The sequence below is a fragment of the Sprattus sprattus genome, assembly GCF_963457725.1.
Source record: "Sprattus sprattus genome assembly, chromosome: 18".
In the NCBI taxonomy this organism is placed as follows: Eukaryota; Metazoa; Chordata; class Actinopteri; order Clupeiformes; family Clupeidae; genus Sprattus; species Sprattus sprattus.
This window is the reverse complement of record NC_137916.1, coordinates 8,544,960-8,552,459: the sequence shown is the minus strand read 5'-3', so window position 1 is coordinate 8,552,459 and position 7,500 is coordinate 8,544,960. Positions and strand designations below refer to the sequence as shown.

Below are 7,500 nucleotides of genomic sequence, written 5' to 3'. Positions count from 1 at the left end.
ATTCGGCAGATGCTTTTATCCAAGGAAATGACTATAGATGTGCATTTTCATCAGTATGTGTACTCAGGGATGTTGCTCTACGGGGACCAGGCCCAGGGGCCCAAGAGCTCAGGGGGCCCCGAAGAGAATTTTATAAATGTACGTATTTCTTGTTCTTGTGTTGTTTTAGTGCTCAGATGACTGTGCTATAAATCCTGTTGAGATGCAGGTGAACGTCAAAGTTAGACTATTATCCCGGCCTTATTTGTGCGTATATGCGCTGTGTGTGTGTGTGTGCGCGTCTGTGTGTGTGCGCGTCTGTGTGTGTGTGTGTGTGTGTGTGTGTGTGGGTGTGTGTGTGTGTGTGTGTGTGTCAGAGGGGGGGCCTTTAATTTATCCAGGCCTCTGTGTGTACTCCCTTTCTGACCATGACTGTGCTGTTGTCAGCATCACGCTCTACCAGTTGGACTACGAGTTGAGGGATAGAAACACGTACATGAAACTCAGAGAGTGTGAAGAGTACAAAAAGAAGACAAATACAAGTTATAAGGCTTCCTGTAACAGAGCTCACTTTATTTCCCACCACTGAAGTAAGAGACTAGACCAGCTGTGGGTGGCCATCTCCTTGACATCTTCTATTAAGACTTTACTGCCCACACACTAAAATCAGTCACGCAAGTTCACTATTAGACCGTCAGCTAGAGGCAAAGGGCTTAATTCCTGACACCGGGGAGCCTGCTGTCTGATGTGCCCCCGACCCCACTGTGTCTCTCTCTCACACACACACACACACACACACACACACACACACACTTGTGTTTATACACAAACACACACAACACTGATGCACACATACCACACTCAAAAGCAAAAACACATTCAAACGCATGAACAAAGACATTGAAACACACAATCACCCACACACATACACACACACACTCCCACAGACACACCGAACATAATATGTGTGTTCACTGTCAGCCTGTCTGTCATTCTGTTTTCAGGGAGAATCAGTATTGCTGCTTCAGGGCCCCAATCACAGTGAGATCTGTGCTTATTTCTCCAGCATGCCAGACCTCAGTCAGTCAGCCCCACTAATTGTTCCTCGGTGCAACATGGTTAGAGCCAACTGGGGGAGAGGATTTGATCCCCTGTAAGCATGTGAGTGTCACAACCCAGTGTTTCTCAATCGAATGTGTGCTTGTTGTCCATAGATAGATTATAACAAGTTATCAGCTATTTCTCGAGTAGAACAAGTAATCAGCAGTTTCTAGGGTAGAACTAGAGTAGAACAAGTAATCAGCAGTTTCTAGGGTAGATCTAGAGTAGAACAAGTAATCAGCAGTTTCTAGGGTAGAACTAGAGTAGAACAAGTAAGCAGCAGTTTCTAGGGTAGAACTAGAGTAGAACAAGTAATCAGCAGTTTCTCTATGATTTCCCTTAAACAGGCGGATGTATTTTTGCTGTGTGAACGTTTACATGTAGGTGTCAAGATATCTACCATCTTTTCCGACCTAATGTTTGTACCTCTTGTATCTCACCAAAACATTTTTACATTACTGTGTGTGTTCCTAATATGTTCTCAGTTTGTTTGTTACTGTGCAGCACCCTGTCTGTATTACTGTATAGCTGCTATTACTAGCTATGACAACATTGTACATAAAGCAACTTTGAATTTGAATTCCAATTCTCGCCTCACGTGTCTGTTCTCTGAAGGTCTGTCTAAAAAGAACAGTAACTAAACTTTGCCTACCAGCATTTAGCCAATTAGTGAAGTGTCTTACTCTGCACAGGAGAAAATATTTTGTACATCCCTGTCCAATGATGGTGTGTCCTTGTATTCTATTCATCTCTCTCTGTCTAGACTGTACCTCTATCCATGGCCACCTCACTTCCCCTCTGTCTTAGAAACTGTGTCTTCTTTTTCTCTGTCACACTATTCCTTTTCTTTTTTTTACCCCTCCATTTTTCCCTCTTTGCAGTTTTGCATGTGATAAAGTAATGATCAGCAATGAATGGCTGCTTTTAGGCATAGGCGTCAGATCATTAGCACTGCCTCTGAATGCCATCCTACAGCTTTAGGTTGTTGCTTAGCATCCACGGAATGGCACCTCCCTCATTTGAGGGTAAAAACACACAGACACACAAACACAACACACAAACACACACACTCTCTCTCTCTCTCTGTCTCTCACCTCTCACCTATCGCCTTCTCTAAGAGATTGAGCAACATCCTCAGAGAGATGAAAGGATGTAGCAGGCACAGGCTGTCTCATCAGACTCTGGGCTACAAATTGCCTATTGCATATTTTCTCAGATGTTCTACTCTTCACAATTCTGAACCCTGAATATCACAGAATCAATGTCCCTATATTGTCAGATCATTTCGAATCACTCATAGGCTATTTGATATTTCTTGTAACATAGGAAAAGCATGCCACTAACAAGTGACCATACTGGCACTCAGATGTGCTTTTAAAAATCTAATCTGGAGCAGATACCGAATTGGAAGGAGATATTTTTAACACTACCCCTGTGGTCTATAATAGGTGGCCTGTCCTCAAAGAGAGAGGGGGGGGGGGGGCAGAGAGGAAGGCTAGGATGGCAGATCTAAAGCAGTGATAATGAATGAATAAAAGGAATAGGACCGGATGTGTGGGGGAGAAACATGCGCCTTTTCCCTCTGTGTGCTATGTCCACCGTGATGAAAGCCTGCCTATTTGAGTTACGCCTGCTGGTGTCGGAGGTAGGATGCCCCTGCTGCACGGCCAGCGAGCACAACTCAAAACAGCCACCACCATACATGGCCATGGCCGCCAATTTCTGGTTGTAACGTTTCTTTATGTGATACGGAGCAAATCCTCAAGAGTTTCAGGAAACTCCCAGCATGTGCCAAATTGGCTGTGGTTTACAAAAAGCCTAAGTTTTAGTCTGAATAGCCACTAAAGAGCCAATGAAGAGCAACACAAAAGGCAAGATACTGGCTCCGGACTCAGCATGTTCTTGTGTATGATGTCTATGGCTGAACTAAGTTTGATATTACAGTTTTTATCGATTGCTTTGGGCATTTTCACGAAACCGAAATTACATTCTCAAAGCTCTTAGTGCATTTGGCAAAATAGCCTATATGGTTCAGCACAACTACATAGATCACCTTCAAAAGGTCATATCTCACCCAAAACAGTTCAGTCAAGCTTCAAAACCAAATCATTTTCTCATAAAAATAGTCAGTGCCCCCAAAATGAAAAGTTCCTTCCCGAAAAGAAAAGGACATTCTCCAAGCTTTAAATACATTTGCCAAAATAACCTAGATGGTTTATCAAAACACTATGGCACACCTGCAAAAGGTCATATCTCTCCCAAAACAGACAACTCATCAATTAAAACTAATTCCTTTTCTCATACTAATAGTCAGTGCCCCCAAAATGAAAAGTCCCTTTGGCATTGTTTAAGCACTGCAGGTCAAAACGTTTAGATGTTTTGTCAGTATGGCAGTGGACCATAGAAATATCCCTCATGTGCACATTTCAATCTGGGCTTAGTCCTTTGACACTGAATGGTTACTGTAGTAGATGTTTTCTTTCCAGAATACTATGTGTATCAAACAGAAACAAATTCAATTGTTACAGTATGTAATTGCAAAACAGAAACAGAAAATGTGTACAGCAATGTGCACATACAGAAGAAAAGGAAGTCTTCAGTCTTCGTCCTCACTCTCCTGCTCAGCCTCACGCTCACGTCTGTCTAGCCAAAGATTCTCATCTACATCGCATCTTATGTTTTCCCTTGCAATGCAGCGTGGGAAGAATCGGCGTGCATGCCACAACCATCCCCTGCAATGATCAGCCGTTACATCCTCACAAGCATCCATTGCTTGGAGGAGGGACCGCTGATTTAGAGCACGATGCTCGTAGACCCTCCACCTCCAAGCTAAAAAAAACTCCTCAATAGGATTTAGAAATGGGGAGTAAGGGGCTAGGAGCACCATCACCATCCTTTGATGGACAGCGAACCATGCCCTGATGAGCGAGACATTGTCCCACACAATCACATATGTCGGCAAGTGAGGCCCTACCAAACCCCCCTCAAGTAGAGGGATAAGATCACCGTAAAGGCGGTCTAAGAACACCAGGAGCTTCTGGGTGTTGCATGGGCCGATACTTGGAATGTGGGTGACTACCCTGTTTTCAGATATCGCAGCACACATTGTGAGGCAGTTGCCCTTGCTCGTTTGGTGCTTCCATGTTCATACTTGTCAACTGTACTGAACTTTGTCAAGCCCTAGATGTTTGATGGAAGCATTTACTGTATACTCCTGGATAGCACCTGTCAGCTAACTAAAATTACTGAGTGATTGGTGATCGGATGTGAGAAACTGCCCCTTGATTACGTAGTAAGGTCTAGTTGCACCTGAAAAAATGAAGCCGATGATCCAAGAGATCCATATTACAGTTTATACCATGATGTTTTTCATGGTATTATGTGCCTGAACGATTGTGACAGTGGAGTGAACTATTCTGCAGGTGATGATGTACAGAAGGAAATTATGCCAACATGTTTTGGAGCGAACAACCACTTGACTGAGAAGCAACAGTCAGTTTAGACCAGCAAGATGTTTTCAATTGGTAATTCGGCTAACTGAAGGCAATTGTACCTAACCATTTGCACAGATGTGCTAAATCATTTGACATGTGTGCAAGCTGTAGGCAATTGTACTTGTCATTTGCAAGGAGTTTCTAAAACAATTGCAATTTGATTAAAGGTTTGCACGTGTTGTTTTGAGAATGTAATTTCTGTTTTGTGAATCTGCCCAAAGCAATGGATAAAAACTGTAATATTACAGTTTTTATCCATTGCTTTGGGCAATTTCACGAAACAGAAATTACATTCTCAAAACAACACGTGCAAACCTCCAAACCACTGGGCACTTGTTCAAAACCGATTGGCATTTCTCATTCCTTTAATCAAATTGCAATTGTTTTAGAAACTCCTTGCAAATGACAAGTACAATTGCCTACAGATTGCACACATTTCAAATGATTAAGCACATCTGTGCAAATGGTTAGGTACAATTGCCTTCAGTTAGCCCAATTACCAATTGAATACATCTTGCTGGTCTAAACTGACTGTTGCTTCTCAGTCAAGTGGTTGTTCGCTGCAAAACATGTTGGCATAATTTCCTTCTGTACATCATCACCTGCAGAATAGTTCACTCCACTGTCACAATCGTTCAGGCACATAATACCATGAAAAACATCATGGTATATACTGTAATATGGATCTCTTGGATCATCAGCTTCATTTTTTCAAGTGCAACTAGAACTTTACTAATCAAAGGGGAGTTTCTCACATCCGATCACCAATCACTCAGTAATTGTAGTTAGCTGACATGTGCTATCCAGGAGTATAAATGCTTCCATCAAACATCTAGGGCTTGACAAAGTTCAGTACAGTTGACAAGTATGAACATGGAAACACCAAACGAGCAAGGGCAACTGCCTCACAATGTGTGCTGCGATATCCGAAAACGGGGTAGTCACCCACATTCCAAGTATCGGCCCATACAACACCCAGAAGCTCCTGGTGTATTTAGACCGCCTTTACGTTGATCTTATCCCTCTACATGAGGGGGGTTTGGTAGGGCCTCACTTGCCGACATATGTGATTGTGTGGGACAATGTCAACTTTCACCGTGGCCCGCTCATCAGGGCGTGGTTCGCTGCCCATCAAAGGATGGTGATGGTGCTCCTAGCCCCTTATTCCCCATTTCTAAATCATATTGAGGAGTTTTTTTCAGCTTGGAGGTGGAGGGTCTAGGAGCATCGGGCTCTAAATCAGAGGTCCCTCCTCCAAGCAATGGATGTTGCTTGTGAGGATGTATCGGCTGATCATTGCAGGGGATGGTTGCAGCATGCACGCCAATTCTTCCCACGTTGCATTGCAAGGGAGAACATAAGATGCGATGTAGATGAGAATCTGTGGCCAGACAGACGTGAGCGTGAGGCTGAGCAGGAGAGTGAGGACGAAGTCTGAAGACTTCCTTTCCTTCTGTATGTTTTGTTACAGTAGTGTATGCTATACTTAATTTTAGTTTTGATGTTCTTTTTGTTTGACGGTGTTTTTTGCTGTACACATTTTCTGTTTCTGTTTTGCAATTACATACTGTAACAATTTCCATGGCATGAGTCCAATACAGTTCACCATGTGAAACCTTGTTGGCTCCTCTTTAATTTGTTTCTGTTTGATACACATAGTATTCTGGAAAGAAAACATCTACTACAGTAACCATTCAGTGTCAAAGGACTAAGCCAAGATTGAAATGTGCACATGAGGGATATTTCTATGGTCCACTGACATACTGACAAAACATCTAAACGTTTTGACCTGCAGTGCTTAAACAATGCCAAAGGGACTTTTCATTTTGGGGGCACTGACTATTAGTATGAGAAAAGGAATTCGTTTTAATTGATGAGTTGTCTATTTTGGGAGAGATATGACCTTTTGCAGGTGTGCCATAGTGTTTTGATAAACCATCTAGGTTATTTTGGCAAATATATTTAAAGCTTGGAGAATGTCCTTTTCTTTTCGGGAAGGAACTCTTCGTTTTGGGGGCACTGACTATTTTTATGAGAAAATGATTTGGTTTTGAAGCTTGACTTAACTGTTTTGGGTGAGATATGACCTTTTGAAGGTGATCTATGAAGTTGTGCTAGCCATATAGGCTATTTTGCCAAATGCACTAAGAGCTTTGAGAATGTAATTTCGGTTTCGTGAAATTCATTTTTTTAATGAATATTAATGCCCTTACAGTGGTATTAGTATTATGAAAGGGGAATATTTTTGCCATGTTTTGACTTTAAGCTAGAAACAACAAAACAGACAATGAACCCTAGCACCTCTCTGGTGTCAGGGCCTAGCACTACTTGCACCAGAGCTAATTGGAGCCCAACTTCGATAAATGTTACAGCTCTGATCACAGAAGTGTCTTTATAAATAAGGTTTGTGAACCAGTTATTTGACCATTTACAATAGTCTCTACAATGCCATTTGTGAGACAGAGTGAACCAGAGTTTGCAGAGAGATGGCGAGAGAGAGCGATGTAGCTGATGACGTATGGAACGGACATGTACGGGGTGAACTATGGTTCAGCAAAATGGTTTGAATCACAGGTGTTTTCAACTTTTACCCCACAATAAGCACAATTATATCGTGTATATTCAAATTAGGCTTTGGCCATTGTCAGCGTAAATCATTTCCGTCTGTCAGCAGGATTGCGCAAAATCCTGAAATTATACTTTCATTTCCGTTTGTTAGTCTGTCTATCAGCAGGATTGCGCAAAATCCTGAAATTAAATTAAATGTAACTTGGTGCATAGGTGGATCAACCGTAATCAACAGGAGTCATCCATTAAATTGTGCTTTAAGTTGCAAATACGTCATTTTTTGTTTTAACATCTGCTGGCCCCGGCACACCACTGGCCTTTGCGGAGGTCTGCTCCCTCCGAGTGCTGTTCTAATACT

At 42.3% G+C, this 7,500-nt stretch overlaps 1 protein-coding gene across 1 annotated transcript in view; it reads right to left on the bottom strand.

Moving 5' to 3' along the window:
- The window catches only part of kcnh6a (potassium voltage-gated channel, subfamily H (eag-related), member 6a), a gene marked incomplete at both ends in the record, with an annotated part of 34,377 nt that overhangs the window by 26,706 nt on the left and 171 nt on the right, over positions 1-7,500 (bottom strand). The gene's annotated exons all lie outside the window — the stretch shown is intronic.